This window comes from Chelon labrosus, assembly GCF_963514085.1.
Source record: "Chelon labrosus genome assembly, chromosome: 1".
NCBI lineage: Eukaryota > Metazoa > Chordata > Actinopteri > Mugiliformes > Mugilidae > Chelon > Chelon labrosus.
Window position 1 is genome coordinate 12764545 of NC_140337.1, and position 22652 is coordinate 12787196.

At 43.4% G+C, this 22652-nt stretch overlaps 1 protein-coding gene across 1 annotated transcript in view; it reads right to left on the bottom strand.

Moving 5' to 3' along the window:
• The window catches only part of LOC311491327 (uncharacterized protein), a gene marked incomplete at its 5' end in the record, with an annotated part of 314565 nt that overhangs the window by 281785 nt on the left and 10128 nt on the right, over positions 1-22652 (bottom strand). The gene's annotated exons all lie outside the window — the stretch shown is intronic.

Sequence of the window (22652 nt, forward strand, 5' to 3'; positions counted from 1 at the left end):
AGTTGTTGTCGTTGGGGTAGCGGTTGTTGTCGTAGTTACTGCAGGAGTTGTTGTTGTTGCTCCAGCTATTGTTGTTGTAGTTGCTGCCAGAGTTGCTGTAGTTGGAACTGGAGTTGTTGTAGTTGCTGCAAGAGTTGTTGTAGTTGGCGTAGCGGTTGTTGTCATAGTTACTGCAGCAGTTGTTGTTGTTGCTGCCGGAGTTGTTGTAGTTGTTGCAGGAGTTGTTGTTGTTGCTCCAACTGTTGTTGTAGTTGCTGCAGGAGTTGTTGTAGTTGCTCCAGCTGTTGTTGTTGTACTTGCTGCCGGAGTTGGTGTAGTTGGTCCAGTGGTTGTTGTCATAGTTGCTGCAGGAGTTGTTGTTGTTGCTGTAGTTGCTGCAGGAGCTGTTGTTGTTGTTCCAACTGTTGTTGTAGTTGCTGCAAGAGTTGTTGTTGTTTCTCCAGCTGTTGTTGTTGTAGTTGCTGCCAGAGTTGTTGTAGTTGCAACCGGAGTTGTTGTAGTTGCTGCAGGAGTTGTTGTTGTTGCTCCAACTGTTGTTGTAGTTGCTACAGGAGTTGTTGTAGTTTGTGTAGCGGTTGTTGTAGTAGTTGCTGCAGGAGTTGTTGTTGTTTCTTTAGATGCTGTTGTTGTAGTTGCTGCTGGAGTTGTTGTAGTTGCTGCAGGAGTTGGTGTTGTTGGTCCAACTGTTGTTGTAGTTGCTGCAGGAGTTGTTGTAGTTGGTGTAGTGGTTGTTGTAGTAGTTGCTGCAGGAGTTGTTGTTGTTGCTCCAGCTGTTGTTGTTGTAGTTCCTGCCAGAGTTGTTGTAGTTGGAACCGGAGTGGTTGTAGTTGCTGCAGGAGTTGTTGTAGTTGGTGTAGCGGTTGTTGTAGTAGTTGCTGCAGGAGTTGTTGTTGTTGCTGCAGCTGTTGTTGTAGTTGGAATCGGAGTTGTTGTAGTTGCTGCTGGAGTTGTTGTAGTTGCTGCTGGAGTTGTTGTAGTTGGAACCGGAGTTGTTGTAGTTGCTGCAGGGATTGTTGTAGTTGGGGTAGCGGTTGTTGTTGTAGTTGCTGCAGGAGTTGTTGTTGTTGCTCCAGCTGTTGTTGTTGTACTTGCTGCCAGAGTTGTTGTAGTTGGAATCGTAGTTGTTGTAGTTGCTGCTGGAGTTGTTGTAGTTGGAACCGGAGTTGTTGTAGTTGCTGCAGGAATTGTTGTAGTTGGGGTAGCGGTTGTTGTAGTAGTTGCTGCAGGAGTTGTTGTTGTTGCTCCAGCTGTTGTTGTTGTAGTTGCTGCCAGAGCTGTTGTATTTGGAATCGGAGTTGTTGTAGTTGCTGCTGGAGTTGTTGTCGTTGCTGCAGGGGTTGTTGTAGTTGGTCCAACTGTTGTTGTAGTTGCTGCAGGAGTTGTTGTAGTTGGGTTAGCGGTTGTTGTTGTAGTTGCTGCCAGAGTTGTTGAAGTTGGAACCGGTGTTGTTGAAGTTACTGCAGGAGTTGTTGTAGTTGGTGTAGCGGTTGTTGTTGTAGTAGTTGCTGCAGGAGTTGTTGTAGTAGTTTCTGCAGGAGTTGTTGTTGTTGCTCCAACTGTTGTTGTAGTAGTTGCAGCAGGGGTTGTTGTAGTTGGTGTAACGGTTGTTGTTGTAGTTGCTGCCGGAGTTGTTGTAGTTGTTGCAGCAGTTGTGGTTGATGCTCCAGCTGTTGTTGTAGTTGGTGTAGCAGTAGTTGTTGATGCTCCAACTGTTGTTGTAGTTGTTGAAGCGGTTGTTGTAGTTGCTGCAGGGGTTGTTGTAGTTGGTGTAGCGGTTGTTGTTGTAGTTGGTGTAACAGCTGTTGTCGTACTAACTTGTGTTGTTGCCAGCTCCATTGTCACTATTAAATTAAATATTAAATTAACCACATAGATTCATCAAGTCAGAACTCTGTGATCCCTTTTGCTTTACATTACAATATTACTTACTTACCTGTCAGTATCAGAAAAACTGATAAGATTTGTCCAGTACCCATTTTGGACAGCTCCTGAATCTAAGAGATGAGATGAGATAATCATTAATTTTAACAATATGGAATGACAGTGTATTTTACAATGAAAATGAATGCAGGTTTCATTACACGATTGTGTGAAGCAAACCATCATGACCATTTTTTGAGAGTGAGTAATCAAAGCTTTGACATGTATAAAATATGAGCAAAAGCAGCAATATAGTCCCCCCGAAATGCAGAAATATTACACATTATGTGAAAAATAAAATATTACAGTGAGACTAAAATTATTCTCAACTTATGCTATACACATAAAAATGAAGGCTACTTACCCCAAGTAACAGTATCATTCAGAAGTTTACTTCTGTCTACTCTCCTGCTCCCTAATCTGTTGCGATGCCACTTGTTTCTTTCAGTCTTTTATATTCCCTACCAGACAATGTGGTGATATACTTTGACACGTCAGAAACCAAAAAAATCTTGAACTGTCAAATGCTATTAGTCTCTCTTTTGTGTTTAATGCATTCCATTGAAGTAACCAACTGGATTTCATTATCCTATCTTCAAAAAAGCAGAGCTGCAATATTTAATGAGCTACTTTATATATAACATGATTATTTTACACAAAATGTGTTGTTCGTTATTTTATATTCAATTAGCTTTTTTTTACAATACATATGCATTGTTCTTCCACATTGGTGAAGTTTCACTGGGGCTTATCGTGTGTTATGAAACAACACAAAGACGAGGTAAGAACGTCACAGCTTGCTTTAAGGTTAACACAAGCATGGAATCCAAATTTAGCATTGGCACACCTTGTGTTCAGATTCACATTCACAGACAAGTAAGGTGACAGTGGTGGGAGGGGATTCGTGTAAAATACACACACATTATAGGATCCGGCAACGTCCACATGGACAAGCATTTAAAAACATACAGGTCACAAGTACTTTCAGAGGTATTAATAACCATACGATAATAAGACAGATGTCCACTGCTGTCAGGTAGAACATTTAGATAAGAACAGGTATTTCAGAAGTGTATAATGCCTTGCACTACACTGCTATCTTTTTAACCAATCTACTGACTTTCAATGTGGACACTCCTAGTGACACAAACCATTACAGATCAGAGGAAACATTCATTCTGTCTGTTGCATACACTTATTACAAATGTTTGACACATTTCCACTACCATGATGTAAAATAATGCAGTTTTGGGGAAGACATCATGGTGAGAGTTGGAAGGGCGAACAAAGTTTGGGATCATTGGTTTGGGATCCTTTTGGCGTTTTTTCTGACTGCATGTGTGAGAGTGTGTGAGCTCACTGGATATGCTCTGCTTGTGCAAAAAGGAAGATGCCTATTGACATTAATCTGTGTACACATAACAAGCTGTGTTTGGTACAGTTGTTCGAGCTGCTACTACTACTACTTGTTAATAGTTGCGGCTGCTTCTGTTTGTTGTTGTAGGATTTCCACACTTTTTTTAGACTATCCTAGCATTGTCAAGGGTGTTAAAGTACTACACAGACTATCTAATATTTTAGGTGTTTTTTTGCCAGCTTTTAACCTGTATCTGGCAACACCGTTTCTACATGACAGGGCGACAATGTGTATATATAGGCAAACACAAGATCAATTATTGTAGTTTCTGCAGCAAGACCATCACACATTCAATATCTAAATATTGTTTCTTAAACCTAGCAATAAATAATTGACAAAAAAAAAAAACTTCAATTATGTATGTGTTGACAAGATGTGTTTTCGACTATTATATTAAAATATTTTAGTGTTGTCTTTTATGTGCTTGGACACATAATTACACAAACACACAATGGGCGTAAAACTTGCCTAACCACAACAAACATGTCATTCAGTGCCAGGCTTATTTTCACAGTCCTTGCTAGGGCCGTCCATGGCATTGATAGCTTACTGGTTTCTGGCTGTGCGTCTTTTTGTCATCCACCATTTAAGGTACTTAACAGTCCACTGCACATAATCAATGAACACCCATGATGAGAAAAATAACATTCCATTCAGCAGCGGCGGTGGTGACGTCACAGAGATCAAATGTGCTTTGAAATGGAGACAAGCTGAGGGTGGAGCATGTTTGATGAATTAGGCTACTTAGCTCACTGAAGAAGGCCTTATCAGTCAGATGTCTTTGAGGTCTGATGGCAGCTTTGATGTTGATCCTTTGGTATCTATAAAGTTGATTGAAAAAAAAAATATATATATTATTATTGAATGTGTATATAGGGGTGTGCCGATACATTGATTATTTGATTCATCACGATGCGACACATGACGATTCGATTACGATTCATAAATGTTCAAAAACGATTGTTAATAATAACTAATAGTGTAAAACCGGATCTTTCGAGGGATTCGGATCATTCTGAGTCACTCACTGATATGAGCCGAGATGAGAATGGCGCTTCATTCGCCCACTCACTCACTCGGCAGAGAAACGAAACTTATCCCTGCTCTCGGTTAAACAGGCATACACGAGTAGCGGTTATGAGTCGGATACGTTTATTTTCTCTGCCGGCCGAGTGAGTGCTGCTGACTCTCGGTTAAGCAGGGATGCACGAGCAGCGGTTATTAGTCGGTTAAGTTTCGTTTCTCTGCGTATTGTGCGTAAGCGAATGAGTGACTGAGTGTCTTAGTTTGCGCTGCTTGCTCGTGGTCAAGTACGTTTTGTTTCTCTGCCGAGTGAGATATAAGATGTTTTTATATGGTGCCGTTTATTGATTGTATATCAATCAAATGTGGGACTCAACTGAGCCGGTTAAATAGACGTCTAGATCCATGATTCTTGAGTCGTCTTTGATGGCCAGTTATATGAGCCGGATCCGAATCTTTTTTCCACCGCTAATAATAACTAAATGACAGGAACAACACAAGTCGCGCATGAAACGGAATAAGCTAATTGGGGTTTTTTTGTAATAGACCTGCTAGTACAGAAATCTGTGAAAATTTTGATTAAAAAAAGTCTTATTTATTTCTAAAGGCACTTTGTTATTTGTTTTCCTGAAAATGTGGAATGCATTCCACCGAAGTTAATTTTTTGTATTGTTAATAGAGAATTCTGTATTTTGAAAAGTATTGCTTTTGATACAGCAACTGTTTTGCACTTGAGGAAGGTAAATGGCAATCTTCATTTGTTGTGATTAAGAGCAGCTTTTTGTTGTATAGGCTGCTGCTAAAGGCACGTATTTTCCTGTTGGTTCCGAGGTGGAAAATATGTTGGATCATTTGGTGGTTTTACCTAAATAAAAGATAATGGAGATAAATTAGTTTGGTTACTTTAATTAATGGATACAGACAAATACCTTGTTTAAAAGTATGAAGTAGCCACAGAGTGAGAAAAATAGAAATCCTGAATGGTGGGAAAAAAGATGCATTGAAAATCATGATAATCGTGATAATCGCAATAATCGTGATAATCGTGATTATCGTTGAATAATCGAATCGTAGCACCCTGAATCATTCATTAATACACAGGATTAGATGTAACAATCCCTTGTGCCAAAATCCCAGGCAAAACACATTTAGAGGACCTGTCCAGCTGAGAAATCCTAACAAACCTACAGTCATGTGATATGACGCTTAACCTACAATCTAAATCAGGGGTTCTTAACCTTTTTGACCTCGGGGCCCAATTTTCCCAGTACAAAGTGGTCCGGGGCCCATTCAAATATTAACACTTTAATTTTAATTGATCCGTGTCTTGGTTTGATTTGTAACCAATAACTAAATCAAGACAGTGATAGTTTAACAAGCTAAAACATCGTGAAATAAATTATATGATACACTGTGAACCATCTCGAAGACATTTATTTATATCCTGTGTGTAAACCTGCACATACAACAACACTGAACAGTATAGCAGTTATAACATATCAAGTTGCTACAAGAACAAATATAAAGGTTCAAGGCTCAATATTTAGATTTAAATAAGACTCTAAAAAAAACTATGAGAAATTCTGATAAATAAAATTCTGTGGTAATAAAACAAATACATTCAAAATAATAAAAGTTTCAAATGAAATAAACTGTTAATAAAATATAAATAAACTGCAAATTAAAATATTGCCTTATAACCTGCCTTGGGAGACCCTACCAGGGGCAAATTGCCCCGGACAGCATAGCTCCTAGGGTCATTAGGACACTCAAACTCCTCCACCACGATAAGGTGACGGTTCAAGGAGGAGTGGTCTTAGGCGAAGGGCCAGACTAAGAACGGTTCAGAAGACCCTTGATGAAGAATAAGAGCAAGAGAAAGTGTACCCGGCCCGGAAGGCTACCGGGGCCCCACCCTGGAGCCAGGCCTGGGGTTGGGGCTCGTGGGCGAGCGCCTGATGGCCGGGCCTTTATCTATGGGGTCCGGCCGGGCCCAGCCCGAACTGGTGACATGGACTCGCCTCCCTGTAGGCCCACCACCCGCAGGAGGTTCATGAAGGGTCCGGTGCTTTGTGGATTGGGCAGCAGACCAAGGCGGGGGCCTTGGCGGTCTGATCCTCGGTTACGGAAGCTGGCTTTTGGGACATGGAATGTCACCTCTCTGGCGGGGAAGGAGCCGGAGCTTGTGGAAGAGGTGGAGCGCTATCGACTAGATATAGTCGGCCTCACCTCGACACATAGCGTCGGATCTGGAACCCAAGTCCTTGAGAGGGGTTGGACTCTCTTCTTTGCTGGAGTTGCTCCGGGTGAGAGGCGGAAGGCCGGGGTGGGCATTTTGCTTGCCCCTGGACTATCTGCCTGTACGTTGGGGTTCTCCCAGATGGACGAAAGGGTTGCTTCCCTACGCCTTCGGGTGGGGGAACGGGTCCTGACTGTTGTCTGCGCATATGCGCCGAACAGCAGTTCAGAGTACCCACCCTTTTTGGAGGCCCTGGGACGGACACTGGATGGTGCCCCGACTGGGGACTCCATTGTCCTGCTGGGAGACTTCAACGCTCATGTGGGCAACGACAGCGTGACCTGGAGGGGCGTGATTGGGAGGAACGGCCTGCCTGATCTGAACCCGAGCGGTGTTCAGTTATTGGACTTCTGCGCGAGTCGCAGTTTGTCCATAACTAACACCATGTTCGAACATAAGGTTGTTCATCGGTGCTCTTGGCACCATGACGGCCTAGGTCGTAGGTCGATGATTGACTTTATAGTCGTATCATCTGACCTGCGACCGTATGTTCTGGACACTCGGGTAAAGAGAGGAGCAGAGCTGTCAACTGATCACCACCTGGTGGTGAGTTGGATCAGATGGCAGGGGAAGACACCACGTAGACCTGGTAGACCCAAACGAGTAGTGAGGGTCTGCTGGGAACGCCTGGTGGAAGAACCTGTCAGGATGGTCTTCAACTCCCACCTCCGGCAGAGCTTCAACCGCGTCCCGGGGGTGGTGGGGGACATTGAGTCCGAATGGGCCATGTTCCGCTCCGCCATTGTTGAGGCGGCTGTTTCAAGTTGCGGTCGCAGGGTCGCTGGTGCTGGTCGCGGCGGTAACCCCGAACCTGCTGGTGGACACCGGAGGTGAAGGGAGCCGTCAGGCTGAAGAAGGAGGCCTACAGGGCATGGTTGGTCTGTGGGTCTCCTGAAGCAGCAGACCGGTACCGGATGGCCAGGCGATCCGCGGCAAGGGCAGTCGCTGAGGCAAAAACTCGGGCGTGGGAGGAGTTCGGTGAGGCTATGGAAGAAGACTATCGATCGGCTCCAAAGAGGTTCTGGCAAACCGTCCGGCGCCTCAGGGGTGGTAGGCGGCAACACGCCCACACTGTTTTCAGTGTGGGTGGTGAGCTGCTGACATTAACTGGGGATATTGTCCGGCGGTGGAAGGAATACTTTGAGGAGCTCCTCAATCCCACCAACACGTATTCCATAGAGGAAACAGAGCCGGAGGGCCTGGGGTTGGGTGGTCCAATCTCTGGGGCAGAAGTCGCCGAGGTAGTGAAACAACTCCGCGGCGGTGGAGCTCCGGGAGAGGATGAGATCCGCCCCGGGTACCTCAAGGCTCTGGATGTTGTAGGGCTGTCTTGGCTGACACGTCTCTGCAACATTGCGTGGACATCGGGGGCAGTACCCCTGGAGTGGCAGGCCGGGGTGGTGGTCCCCATCTTTAAAAAGGGGGACCAGAGGATGTGTTCCAACTATAGGGGGATCACACTCCTCAGCCTCCCCGGCAAAGTCTACGCCAGGGTGCTGGAAAAGAGGGTCCGGTCGATTGTCGAACCTCAGATCGAGGAGGAACAATGCAGTTTTCGTCCCGGACGTGGAACCATGGACCAGCTCTTTACCCTCACTAGGGTGCTGGAGGGGAGATGGGAGTTTGCCCAACCAGTCCACATGTGTTTTGTGGATCTGGAGAAGGCTTACGACCGTGTCCCCAGGAGCATCCTGTGGGGGGTGCTCCGGGAGTATGGGGTGGATGGCTCCTTACTAAGGGCCATTCAGTCCCTGTACCAAAGGAGTGTGAGTTTGGTCCGTGTAGCCGGTAGTAAGTCGGACCTGTTCCCAGTGAGGGTTGGACTCCGCCAGGGCTGCCCTTTGTCACCGGTTCTGTTCATAGTTTTTATGGACAGAATTTCTAGGCGTAGCCGGGTGGGGGAGGGTATCGGGTTCGGTGGGCGGAGAATCTCGTCTCTGCTGTTTGCAGATGACGTGGTCCTCTTAGCTTCATCGAACAGCGACCTTCAGCTTTTGCTGGGGCAGTTCGCAGCCGAGTGTGAAGCGGCTGGGATGAAGATCAGCACCTCCAAGTCTGAGGCCATGGTCCTCAGTCGGAAAAGGGTGGACTGCCTACTCCGGGTCGGGGAGGAGGTCCTGCCTCAAGTGGAGGAGTTCAAGTATCTCGGGGTCTTGTTCACGAGTGAGGGTAGGAGGGAGCGGGAGATTGACAGGCGGATCGGGGCGGCATCTGCAGTGATGCGGATGCTTAACCGGTCTGTCGTGGTGAAGAGAGAGCTAAGCCGAAAGGCGAAGCTCTCAATTTACCGGTCGATCTACGTCCCAATCCTCACCTATGGTCATGAACTTTGGGTAATGACCGAAAGAATAAGATCGCGAATACAAGCGGCCGAAATGAGTTTCCTTCGCAGGGTGGCCGGGCTCAGCCTTAGAGATAGGGTAAGGAGCTCGGACATACGGGAGGAGCTCAGAGTAGAGCCGCTGCTCCTCCACGTCGAGAGGAGCCAGTTGAGATGGCTAGGGCATCTGGTAAGGATGCCTCCCGGACGCCTCCCTGGAGAGGTGTTTCGGGCATGTCCCACCGGAAGGAGACCTCGGGGCCGACCTAGGACACGATGGAGGGATTATATCTCTCGTCTGGCCTGGGAACGCCTGGGGGTTCCTCCGGAGGAGCTGGCTGAAGTGGCTGGGGAGAGGGCTGTCTGGGTTTCCCTGCTGAAGCTGCTGCCCCCGCGACCCGGACCCGGATAAGCGGGAGAAGACGAGACGAGACGAGCCTTATAACCTACTGATGAATTTGACAATTTTGCAGTCTTCATTTTTCATGCCAGAACTAGTAGTTACTCTTCAAATCTGTGACAAATGAACAATAACAACAGTCACAACTAGGGTTACCAACTGTCCCTTGAAAAACAGAATCGTCCCGTATTTAGAAACAAAAATACGCGTCCCGTATGGAGCTGAAACAGGACGCACTTTGTCCCGTATTACCGTGAGAATCAAAAATAGTGTGTAAAATGGCAATGGAATGAATGAATAACAGGACGCTTTATATAAACATTTACGGTAAACTTATCCCAGGCCGTCTCCTGCTCTGTGACCAATGAGCTGACAGCAGGAATCCCGCTCATCTCATTGGTCGAGGTACTGTCGCTTACTAAGAAGATACTGAAAAAGATAATTTGTTTAGCATGTGTTCACTCAAAAATATGCATCTAATTCAATTCAGGTTCGAGTCAAATAGTTAAAAAAAAATCGTTTCACACACTAAAAAAAAATTAACACACCTGGAAGGGTGAAGGGTCTGGCGGCCCTGCCAATGAGGTGTCCCTGATTTATTTTTCAGGGAGTTGGTAACCCTAGTCACAACAGTCCATCCTCCGCTATGGTGAACGCTTTCTTACCCTGCACCACACGTCTGGCTACGAGATAGCTGGCTTTCAAAGCACATTTAGCGTTGCCAGTCAGTGATACGATAGACTCTCGGCTCTGCCTCGCTACCTCCATTCACAAAGCCGAACTTAATAAAGTCAGGGATGCGCACAAATTTTGCCTTTTAGGAGGGGTTGGCATCACTTTCATCTTCATTTTTTCATTTAAAAACTTCTCCATCACTTAAGGGAAAAGATCGCAGCTAGCTTCTTCTGCTGCTGCTCATTGGAGCGTGCTAAACAACTGGCTGATGCATCACTGCCACCAACAGATGGGAAGCTGCATTGCGGTCCCGCGGCCCTCGCGGCCCACAAGTGCAGAACTGAATGTTTTTTGCGGCCCAGTAGTTGGCACTCGCGGCCCAGGCCCAATGGTTAAGAATCACTGATCTAAATGAACTAAGTAAATGCTGCTGGCTTGTATGTCCCGCTCAGCAGCAGACGCTAACTCAAACCTTGTGAAATATAAGCTAACCAAATGCTACTGGCTAGCTTAACCTAAATTCTAAATAAACTAAGTAAATGCTGCTGGCTTGTAGGCCCACAGAGCAGCAGAGGATAATTCAAAGATTGTGAAACATAAGCTAACCTAACGCTGCTGGCTTGTATGGCCCGCTCAGCTAGCTAACCATAGCTACCGAGCAATATGAAGACATCAGGAACCTGGCCTAAACAACAGCAGTATGCAGCATGTCATTGGGGTTTTCAAGTGGGTTTTCACCGATGTTTCATTAAGTTAGGCCCACGACACCTCAAGAAGGCTTAACAGTGAATTCCAGCGTCCTGGAGTCACCCCCCCTCCACACTGCCACTGCACAACCCTGTTTTCCTCACCATTAATATTAGACAACAACTAGTATTTCAATAATTAGCCTAGTCCTTTTATGAATCACGAAACAAACAAATCAACCATGGTTCGCCCCGTTGATGCGGACTGAACCACAAACCAAACAAACAAATCTACCGTGAATCGCCCCGTTGATGTGGGCTGAGACACGAAACAAACAAACAAATGAAACACGAACCAATCGACCACATCTATAATGATTTGCAAGCACACTAACGTCACGCAGCCATCCTTACCTTTAGCTAGCTCCCCAGCTAGCATGCTTCCTACGTACCCATAGCCACTCGCTCGCTCTCTCTGCTGCCCGAGACATGTTACATACCGCAGTCCTCTGGCTTTTTCCCCGTATGCCCAGCTCGCTCAGAAGAGCAATCACCGATTTTGCTACAAATCCACGGCATCCCACTTCTACCGGACGGAGATAAACCTTCCATCCATTCTGCTCTGCATCTGCTGCTAACTCTGCATATTTAGCTCTCTTACACTCGTTAGCCTCCGCGACTCTATCTTCCCACGGGACAGTCAGCTCTATGAAATAGACTAATTTCTCTGGCTCAGACCACAACAGCAGATCTGGCCGTAGTCGGGTGCTAGCTATCTCAGTTGGAATAACCAGTTGTCCATTTAAATCCGCCCTCATCTCCCAGGCTCCTCCTACTCTTAGCTGTCCCGTGTTATGCCTGGTGCCTGCTGGTCTAGCCTTTTCTCCCTCTCGTACAAACTTAATGCATCTATTCTCTCTGTTAACGGCCATGGAATTTACATTCACCCGTTTTTCCTCAATTACAGTTGCTAAACATTTCAGTACCTGGTTGTGACGCCAGGTGTAACGTCCTTGGGAAAGACTAACCTTACAACCTGTCAGAATATGGTTAAGCGTGCATACACAAGTGCACAGTGGGCAGCAGCATCCTCACCTACCCACTGGTTTAGATTCTGGGGAGTTGGCAGCACGTCATAAGTAGCCCCTATCATAAATCTAATCCTGCTAGCCTCCATGCTCCAAAGCTCTCTCCACTTCAACTTCCTTTTCTCCACACTCTCCCAGTTCACCCATTGACCCTGCTTAGCCTGCGACACTGCCTTAGTGCATCTTACTGCTTCCTCTTGTTTCTGTACCTCTTCCACTACCATCTTTCTCCTTTCTACTGCTGATGCCTTGTAATCGAATCGAATCGTGAGGTGCCTTATGGCACACCCCTAGTATATATATTTAGTTTATTATTAGCGGTGGAAAAAAGATTTGGATTCGGCTCATATAACCGGCCATCAAAGGCGACTCGAGAATCATGGATCTAGATGTTTATTTAACCGGCGCAGTTGAGTCCTACCACATTTGATTGATATACAATCAATAAACGGCACCATTCAAACATCTTACATCTCACTCGGCAGAGAAACATAACGTACTTGACCACTAGCAAGCAGCGCAAACTAAGGCACTCTGTTTGTGGGGTTAGACCGTCGTGAGACAGGTTAGTTTTACCCTACTGATGATGTGTTGTTGCAATAGTAATCCTGCTCAGTACGAGAGGAACCGCAGGTTCAGACATTTGGTGTATGTGCTTGGCTGAGGAGCCAATGGTGCGACGCTACCATCTGTGGGATTATGACTGAACGCCTCTAAGTCAGAATCCCGCCTAGACGTAACGATGCCGTAGCGCCGTGGATCTTCGGTTGGTCTCGGATAGCCGGCGATTGTGCCGGTGAAGGAGAGCCGTTCGTGACGGGGCTGGGGCGCGGCCGGACAATGGCCACCCCTCTCCCATCTCGCAATACATGTTTGGCCGGCTGAGGTGGGATCCGGGGCCCCTCCGTGGTTCCCCGGCGCACCACCGGCCCGTCTCGCCCGCTCCGTCGGGGAGGTGGAGCTTGAGCGCGTGCGATAGGACCCGAAAGATGGTGAACTATGCCTGGGCAGGGCGAAGCCAGAGGAAACTCTGGTGGAGGCCCGTAGCGGTCCTGACGTGCAAATCGGTCGTCAGACCTGGGTATAGGGGCGAAAGACTAATCGAACCATCTAGTAGCTGGTTCCCTCCGAAGTTTCCCTCAGGATAGCTGGCGCTCAGAGTCTCGCAGTTTTATCTGGTAAAGCGAATGATTAGAGGCCTTGGGGCCGAAACGATCTCAACCTATTCTCAAACTTTAAATGGGGGCTCGTCCGGGATCATTTTTGGACCTTTTTTTGTGGAGACTGAATGCCGGAGTTCTTTTTTTTTTTTTTTTCTTAGGGTGAGAATTGGGGTTATTTGAAGCATCATTTGCAGTTGATCTTTTTTTCTTGGACGTTAGCAGTCAAGCTAATGTTGCCACATGAGGTGAATTTAAATGTTTTAGAACTTGCCTGGTATAGAAAGCCTCCGGGTGTTGGTGTGACCATCACCACTTTATTATTTTTTGTGCGGTAACCCTGGGGTGGCCCCTGGCGTGCCCGTGAAAGCCGACGAAGACTAGCTGAGGTCTAGTTATTTAGAATTTCAGTAGTTAGAGAGGAAACCAGGGAAGTTCTGGAACAGGTTAACTGTAAGCAAGAACCTCTAATGTGGTGGCATGTGATAGAATTCGGTGGTCTTCATTTTTACAGTGTTCTTTGTCGGGACGGTGATATTTTGGATGAGCTGATGGGAGGATTTATGTGTGACCATGCCCACTGTGCGAACATCAGCAAAAACAGGTGCTTTGTTTTGTGTGTGTGTGACCTTTAGTTTTGTAGGGAAGTTGGCCCAATTTTGGTGGCTACCATTGTGTTGTTACTAGCTGGGTGAAGGCAGTAACTTTGTGTGATCTGGTGCCACATTTGTTGTGGGTGCGACTTTTCCATGTGTTTGGTCACTTGGATTCATTGACTTCAATTTGTGTGTGTGACGATTAGGCTGTGGTGAGGACAGTTCACTGTGTTGTGATTACTTGTTGCTGACCTTCATCCAAGGTTGTAACTTGGATTAAGTAATCATTTGGTTTGGCTGTTCTCTATGTTGTGTGGGTCACAACACTTTTTGTATCTGGTGTCAATGTTATGTGTAAAAGCATCAATTTTTGCACGTCTTGGGAGATGGGGCATGATCGCAGAGGGGCTTTGTTCATTTTCAGGGCTCCTGGAGGATCCCTTTTGAGGGTGGAGGTGTTACGCCCCTCTGCTTCCTCCATTGGCTGTGCAAGTCTTTAGCTTGTGCTTAATCATTTTAACCAGCCACACCTGAGAAGACCAAATAAAGGGCCTTGTTGAAAGAGCCCAGGGTATCACTTCAGCTGCTGAGGCTCGTTATGTCAGACCTGGTGTCTTTTTGTCTTTGTTTTAAATTAAATAAACCCTTATTTTTCTAACTCCGTCATTTGTCTCCACTTTATGTTGCGCCTCTCGAGCCCCTGCTACCTCCCACCTCGTTAAGGAGATCCACCTCACCTGTGGCCATCTATAAAGGCATGGCCCTTCCAAGATGGCTTTCTCTCCTTCCCGGCTGGCTGGTGCATCCAGGCACCTTGGTGTAGATTTGCTTATTTGATTTGGTTGTGTTCTGTTGACTCTTTTGTTTAATAAATTTCTGATTAAATTAAGTGGTCGCTGTGTGTTCTCCCCGTTTGGTTGTGCTCTCCAACGAGCTGGGCATAACAGTCACTCATTCACTTGCACAATACGCAGAGAAACAAAACTTAACCGACTAATAACCGCTGCTCGTGCATCCCTGCTTAACCGAGAATCAGCAGCCACTCTCTCACTCGGCCGGCAGAGAAAATAAACGTATCCGACTCATAACCGCTACTCGGCTCCCTACTTAGCTGAGTGAGTGGGCGAAATGAAGCGCCATTCTAATCTCGGCTCATACCAGTGAGTGACTCAGAATGATCCGAATCCCTCGAAATATCCGGGTTTCACACTATTAGTTATTATTAATAATCATTTTTGAATCGTAATCGAATTGTCATGTGTCTCATCGCGATGAATCTAATAATCGATGTATCGGCACAAGCCTAACATATATACGTATATATATATACGTATATATATACACACACTGCCTGGCCAAAGAAAAAGTTGGTCACACACAATATTTCGTTGGACCACCTTTAGCTTTGATTACAGCATGCATTCTCTGTGGCATTGTTTTGATAAGCTTCTGCAATGTCACCAGATTTATTTCCATCCAGTGTTTCATTGATTTTTCACCAAGATCTTGTGTTGATGATGGGAGAGTCTGACCACTGCACAAAGCCTTCTCCAGTACATCCCAAAGATTCTCAATGCGGTTAAGGTCTGGACTCTGTGGTGGCCTGTCCATGTGTGAAAATGATGTCTCATGCTGAACCACTCTTTCACAATTTGAGCCTGATGCATCCTGGCATTGTCATCTTGGAATATGCCTGTGCCATCAGGGAAGAAAAAATCCATTTATGGAATCACCTGGTCATTCAGTATATTCAGGAAGTCAGTTGACCTCATTCTTTGGACACGTATTGCTGACCGAGACCTGACCAACTGCAGAAACCCCAGATCATAGCACTGCCCCCACAGGCTTGTACAGTAGGCACATTCCGTATGACTTCCGGTTCCGGTGTTGGAGAAAAGTTTGGAGAAAAAGTTTGGCAAGAGTTTGTGTGTTTTGGTGCTCGGTTTTGGACTATTTCTGTGTTGATTGGCTACTGATTTTGGATTACGTACATCGGACTATCTGCATACACCCTTGGTTTGAGTATTGCTTGTTTTAACAACGCTGATTTTCGGAACACGGACGGAAAAGAACTGAGCTAGGCGGCTAGTTAACAAACTAGCTAGCGTGCGGCTGGGGTAACAGCAGAAGCTACCTCGCGTTACCTAGCAACATGGGTCCGAAGAAGGCTATGACAGCCGAGGAGGGCTATGACATTAAGAAGTCTCTGGACTTCTTGTCTGAAGAGATGACAGTTGTGAAACTGCAGCAGAAATCCATCCTGGACCTGGTGGAAGAAGTGAAGGCTCTCCGGATCCAGAACGCCGAGAAGGACCGGCGTCTGGTGCACCTGGAGAATCGAGTGGCGGAGCTGGAGCAGTACACCAGGGTCAATGATGTGATCGTGACCGGGCTCCGTATCAAACCCTGGTCATACGCCCGGGCGGTGACCGTTGACAACGGGGGGGAGCCCGGTGAGCAGGATGTCAGCTCCGTAGAGCAACAGGTGGCTACCTTCCTACAATCCAAAGGGATTGAAATGGACTGGAGCAACGTCGAGGCATGCCACCCTCTTCCCCGGAGAGATGACAGCGACAAACGAGCTGTGATCATGAGATTTGTCAACAGAAAAAACAAAACCGCACTGTTAAAACAAGGAAGGAAACTGAAAGGATCAAACGTATTTGTCAACGAGCATCTAACCAAACGAAACGCCGATATTGCCAGAAAAGCACGCTTCATGAAAAAACAGGGAAAAATTCAACACACATGGACATCAAATTGTAAAGTATTCATTAAACTAAACGTGACACCAGAGCAAGCCAAAGTACTGGTCATCAGGAACATCGAGGAAATGGACAAACACAAATGTATATCACAATCTGGACTAAGGTATGATGACTCATACAAAACACATCACCATGACTCAGTCTGAAAGAACTCATTCATCTACAACTGGAGACAATGGGGATATAATTCAAAGGATTGCTGATCATGAAAAGCTGGAACTGAGAACATTTCAATACACTGACCATAATTTACTGGACTTGGAGCACGATATAGACCCGGACAATAACTTCTTCTCAAACATCAATGATAACTGCTGCTATTACACAGTCGAACAGTTCAATCAGACCATTAAAACCGATAGCAAGCTGTCTATAATCCATCTCAATAGCAGAAGTCTGTATGCAAACTTCAATAACATCAAGGAATGTCTAGGTCAAGTTAAAAAATACATTTAAAATTATTGCAATATCAGAAACGTGGATCAACACAGATAAAGGAATGGATTTTGAACTGGAGGGATATGAATTTAACTGTGTAAACAGAAAGAACAAGAGTGGAGGAGGAGTGGCTGTGTATGTGGATAATAACTTGAATTATACAGTAGTAGAAAATATGACAACTGTCACTGATAACTTATTAGAATGTATAACAACTGAAATATGTGAAGAAAAAAATAAAAATATAATAATCAGCTGTATATACAGAGCACCGGGCTCCAGTATTGAAGCATTCAAGGACTGGATACGGGAAATGTTTTCAAAAACTAAACAAAAAGTTGTTTTCATTTGTGGTGACTTCAATATTGATTTACTCAATCCAAACAAGCACAAAATGACCGACGAATTTATCAATACAATGTACAGCATGAGTTTACATCCAAAAATCACCAGACCTAGTAGAATCACATCCCATCGTGCCACTTTAATCGATAACATATTTACCAATGATATTGAAAATAATACAATGAGCGGACTATTAATTAATGACATCAGCGACCACCTACCAGTGTTTACAGTTTATAACAGCAACTGCCAGAGGAATCAGCCAGAGGAAAAACTAAAATACAGACGTGTGAGGACAGAGGAAACTATGAGTATGTTTAAGAATGATTTACTGGCACAAAACTGGGAAAAGGTATATAATGAAAGTGATGTTGATAGTGCATATGAAACCTTTTTAAGAATTTTCACATCATTATATGATAAAAAAATTGTCCAATGAAACGTTACTACAGAAAACAAAAATACAATGATCGACCATGGTTCACGAAGGGATTACAAAATGCCTGTAAAAAGAAAAATACACTATATAGAGAATTCATAAAACAAAGGACTAAAGAGGCAGAAGAGAAATACAAAAAATATAAAAACAAGTTAACCAATATTATAAGGGTATGTAGGAAAGAATACTACAGTAAAATATTATATTATAACAAAAGTAATACTAAAGGAATATGGGATATATTAAATAGTATTATTAAAAATAGTGCTAAACAGCAGAGCTACCCTCAATATTTTATTGATAATAATATTAAAAAGGACAATATGGATGATGTGGTCAACAGCTTTAATATTTTTTTTGTAAATGTTGGACCAAACCTGGCAAGAAAAATTCCTGAGTCATTGTTATCTGAGGATTGGAATGATAACCTTATAGTGAGAAATCCCAGTTCAATGTTCCTTACAGCAGTGGAAGAAAAAGAAATAATAGATACGGTAAACAAATGTAAATACAAAACATCTACTGATTCAAATGAAATTGATATGAAAGTTGTAAAAAAGGTCATTGAGGGGATTTCTGAACCACTTACATACATCTGTAACTTATCATTCCAAACCGGAAAATTTCCTAACAACATGAAAATAGCTAAAGTTGTGCCACTGTATAAAACTGGGGATAAACACCACTTCACAAATTACAGGCCAGTTTCTTTACTTCCACAATTCTCCAAAATTCTAGAAAAACTATTCAATAACAGATTAGACAAATTCATAAACAAACATAAATTACTTTCTGACAGTCAGTACGGATTTAGAGCAAACAGCTCAACATCACTGGCATTAACAGAATCAATTGAGGAGATCACAAACGCTATAGATCAAAAACTGCATTCAGTTGGAATATTCATAGATCTCAAAAAAGCTTTCGATACAATTAATCACAACATATTAATCAATAAACTTGAACGGTACGGGATCAGGGGGTTAGTATTGCACTGGGTGAGAAGTTATTTAAGCAACAGAAAACAATTTGTGAAGTTGGGGGAACATTCATCATCATGCTTGGACATTGCTTGTGGCATCCCACAGGGCTCAGTATTAGGTCCAAAACTATTTATCCTTTACATAAATGACATATGCAAAGTTTCAAGTACATTAAAATTAGTATTATTTGCAGACGACACTAGTATTTTTTGTTCTGGGGGGGATTTAGGTGAACTACTGGGGAGGATCACTACTGAAATGCGCAAACTGAAAATGTGGTTTGACAGAAATAAATTATCGTTAAATTTAAGTAAAACAAAATTCATGTTATTTGGCAATTGCAATAAGAATACACAAGTACAGCTACAAGTAGATGGGGTGGACGTTGAAAGGGTACATGAAATTAAGTTTCTTGGGGTAACAATCGATGACAAAATAAACTGGAAGTCTCACATAAAACATGTACAAAGCAAACTGTCAAGAAGCATTTCAGTCCTGAGCAAAGCAAAACACATTCTGGACCACAAATCACTCCACATTCTCTACTGTTCACTGATTTTACCATATTTACAATACTGTGCAGAGGTTTGGGGCAATACTTATAAATGTACAACACAATCTCTATCCATACTGCAGAAAAGAGCCATAAGAATAATTCATAATGCCGGTTATAGAGACCACACAAATTCACTATTCTTAAAATCAAAAACATTAAAATTCACTGACCTGGTTCATTTCCAAACAGCACAAATCATGTACAAAGCAATAAACAATCTACTTCCTGGAAACATTCAAAAATTGTTTTTTCACAGAGATGGGCGTTATAATCTGAGTGGTGAGCTCAATTAAAACATCAGCGAGCACGCACAACATTGAAAAGTTTTTGTCCTACAGTTTGTGGAGTGAGGCTGTGGAACAGACTGTGTGTGGAGCTCAAGCAATGTCCAAGCATGATCCAGTTTAAAAAGCGGTACAGAAGCATGGTTTTCACGAGGTACAGGGAGGAAGAAGGGCTTTTACAATCGGTGTTTTCATAAATGATTTATGTATTTGTTTATTTAATCAAAATTATTTTTTTTTTTTCTCTAATTCTTTTCTTTTTTTTTATGTAAATATATATATATGGAGAGAAAATATTGTTAATTGAGTAGTGGAAAAGGGGTAGGTTCAATAAGCATATGCTTCATCCTACTCCTTTTCGGACATGTTGGGTTCACATTATTATTTTTGTTTTGACTATTCTTATTGGATTTGTTTGTTTACTTTGTTATGTTACCCGCACATGTTCGAAATAAACTAAACTAAACTAAAAAAAAACTAAAACTAGGCATGATGAGTGCATCACTTCATCTGCCTCTCTTCTTACCCTGATGTACCCATCACTCTGGGACAGGGTAAATCTGGACTCATCAGACCATATGACCTTCTTCCACTGCTCCAGAGTCCAATCTTTATGCTTCCTAGCAAATTGAAGCCTTTTTTTCCAGTTAGCCTCACTAATTAGTGGTTTTCTTAAGGCTACACAGCTGTTCAGTCCCAATCCCTTGAGTTCTCTTCACATTGTACATGTGGAAATGCTCTTACTTTCACTATTAAACATAGCCCTGAGTTCTACTGTCGTTTTTCCGCTATTTGATTTCACCAAACGTTTAAGTGATCGCCGATCACGATCAATCAGGATTTTTTTCCGACCACATTTCTTCCACAAAGACGATGGTTCCCCACTATCCTTCCAGTTTTTAATAATGCATTGGACAGTTCTTAACCCAATTTTAGTAGTTTCTGCAATCTCCTTAGATGTTTTCTCTGCTTGATGCATGCCAATGATTTGACCCGTCTCAAACAGACTAACATCTTTTCCACGACCACGGGATGTGTCTTTAGGCATGGTTGTTTAAGAAAGACTTATTGCATCAGTTGGGGTTCAGTAACTTGTTGCCAACAGAAAGATAATCACTCATGCAGTAATTATCCAATAGGAGGTTAGTACCTCTTTGCTTAATTAAATCCAGGTGGTGACTTTTTTTTTTTTTTTGGCCAGGCAGTGTATTTGGACACTTTGTGTCAGTGAATCTGTGGATACTATTTCCATGGATCCTGTAGACTGTGTAAGTCCTGTTGCCATTTCTTGTGTTAGTTTTGTTACAGTAGAGTCCAATCCAATGTGTGTTGATGTTGTCTCGTGATTTGTTGTTAAGTTATTACTTTGTTTTACAGCTGTGGGTTTTTCTGTTGTGAATGATGCTGATGTTGATAAAGCTACTGATTTAGTTGCTGTAGATGATGCAGTTTCATTTCCTGACTGTGTTGTTGCAGTTGTAATTTTTGTTGTTCCTGTCACTGTTGTTTGATCAACTGTAGATAGTGTTGTTACAGGTAGTGGAGTTTGAGTTGAAGTCATTTGTAATGGTGCTGTGGTTGATTTTGACACAGATGTGTCTGTGTAGTGTCCATTTGCAGTTGAAACAACTGTCTCTGTTGGTGTTTGCTGGGTGGTTGTTGTGTTTTTCACTCTCGTGGATGTTACGGATTGAGTTGCTCTTATCGTTCATGCAGTTGTCATGGACACTGTAGTTTTTGTCAATGCCAAATTTGTTTTATATTGTTTAATGGTAAATGATACTGATGTTGTTACTGATGAGACCATAGTCCACCTCCAGTTTTTCTGGCTGTCTTATCGTAGTTGTAGTCTGTGTTGATGAATCCACAGCTAGTATAGTTTGTTTTGGTGTTTCTTGATTTTACCCATGTATATGGGCATCAACTGCTTGCTTGATGAAGGATAATTCTCCCTCATTTAAGCACAATGCATTCCTCCCTAAAAGAGGGCTGTGGTCACAGCTTAATTTTGCTCACAGAGCCTCTCCAGCATGTAAAAAATTGAATTCCAGTTTTTATCTACTGACTGGATTAGCTGATGCTCTGCCACTTACAACTGTTGTTGAATACCCTTGAGCTTCTGTGTGGCCTGTGTGCTGTGGTGAAAAATGGATACGGTCGCACTGCATTTCAAAATTCAGGATTCAAGATTTCTTTTCTGTCAATTTCTCAATACGTTCACAACATACAGAAAAATCAAAAAAAAAACGTTTCTCTCTCTATCTCTTGCATAAGAATAAAGAAAAACTAAATAGACGAAATGTGAAGGAATTTGGCAGTGAAACAGTTACAAAGTAAACACTTTCACCACAATTAAATTCAGTGTATGAGCAAAACATGGACGATGCCTCCATCCAGCCTTGTGCACTGCAGCAACCGTATTTGCACCATTGTCTGTTACAACTGCAGCAACCTTGTCAGTTATGCCCCATTCTTCTGTGATGTGTTTAAGCACTAAACTGATATTATCTGCTCTATGCTGCCCATGGAAAGTGTGGGTCCAAAACAAATTCCCTCATTTGCCAGTTTTCAATGAGATTACATGTTACAGTCAAAAATGCCTCTGTGGACACTGAAGTCCACATCAGTGGTAAGTACAACACTAGAAGCATTTTGCAAAGATGCCCTTACTTTGTCTTTGCATTCATCAAACATCTTTACAAGATGAGTTTCTGTCAGTTTTTTTTTTTTTTTTTTCTTCCTGGGAGTTTATATTTTGGGTCAAGAGCTCTCACAAATCCTTGGAAACCTTGGTCTTCCTCTATGGCGAGGCTGGAGATCCTTGGCAATCATCTCTCCCAGGCATCCTGTGAGTGTTGCTGTTCTTGGGCAATCAACTTCAAACAATACAAAATCACAGGGCAAAACAAATGGCGGGGATACTCTGCACAGAATTAGATTAGATTCAACTATGTGCAACTAGCCAACAATAAGGTGATATAAACACTTTTTTTAATAATACTGGGTGGCTCAAATTGAAATTTCCAGTAAAATATTTAATTAAATAAATACATGCCACAATAATTGCACACGTTTGTCACTACCTACATTTTAAAATATTAATTTAACGGCTAAAACTAATTAGATTGATTGTAAATAATAATAGATATATTTTCTAGTCTAATAAGTTCTCCATGGCTGTTTTATCGCAAATTGCTCTGTATAATTTAATGACACCTAGTCTATATAATCCAGTTTAAATGATCAACTCTTTAG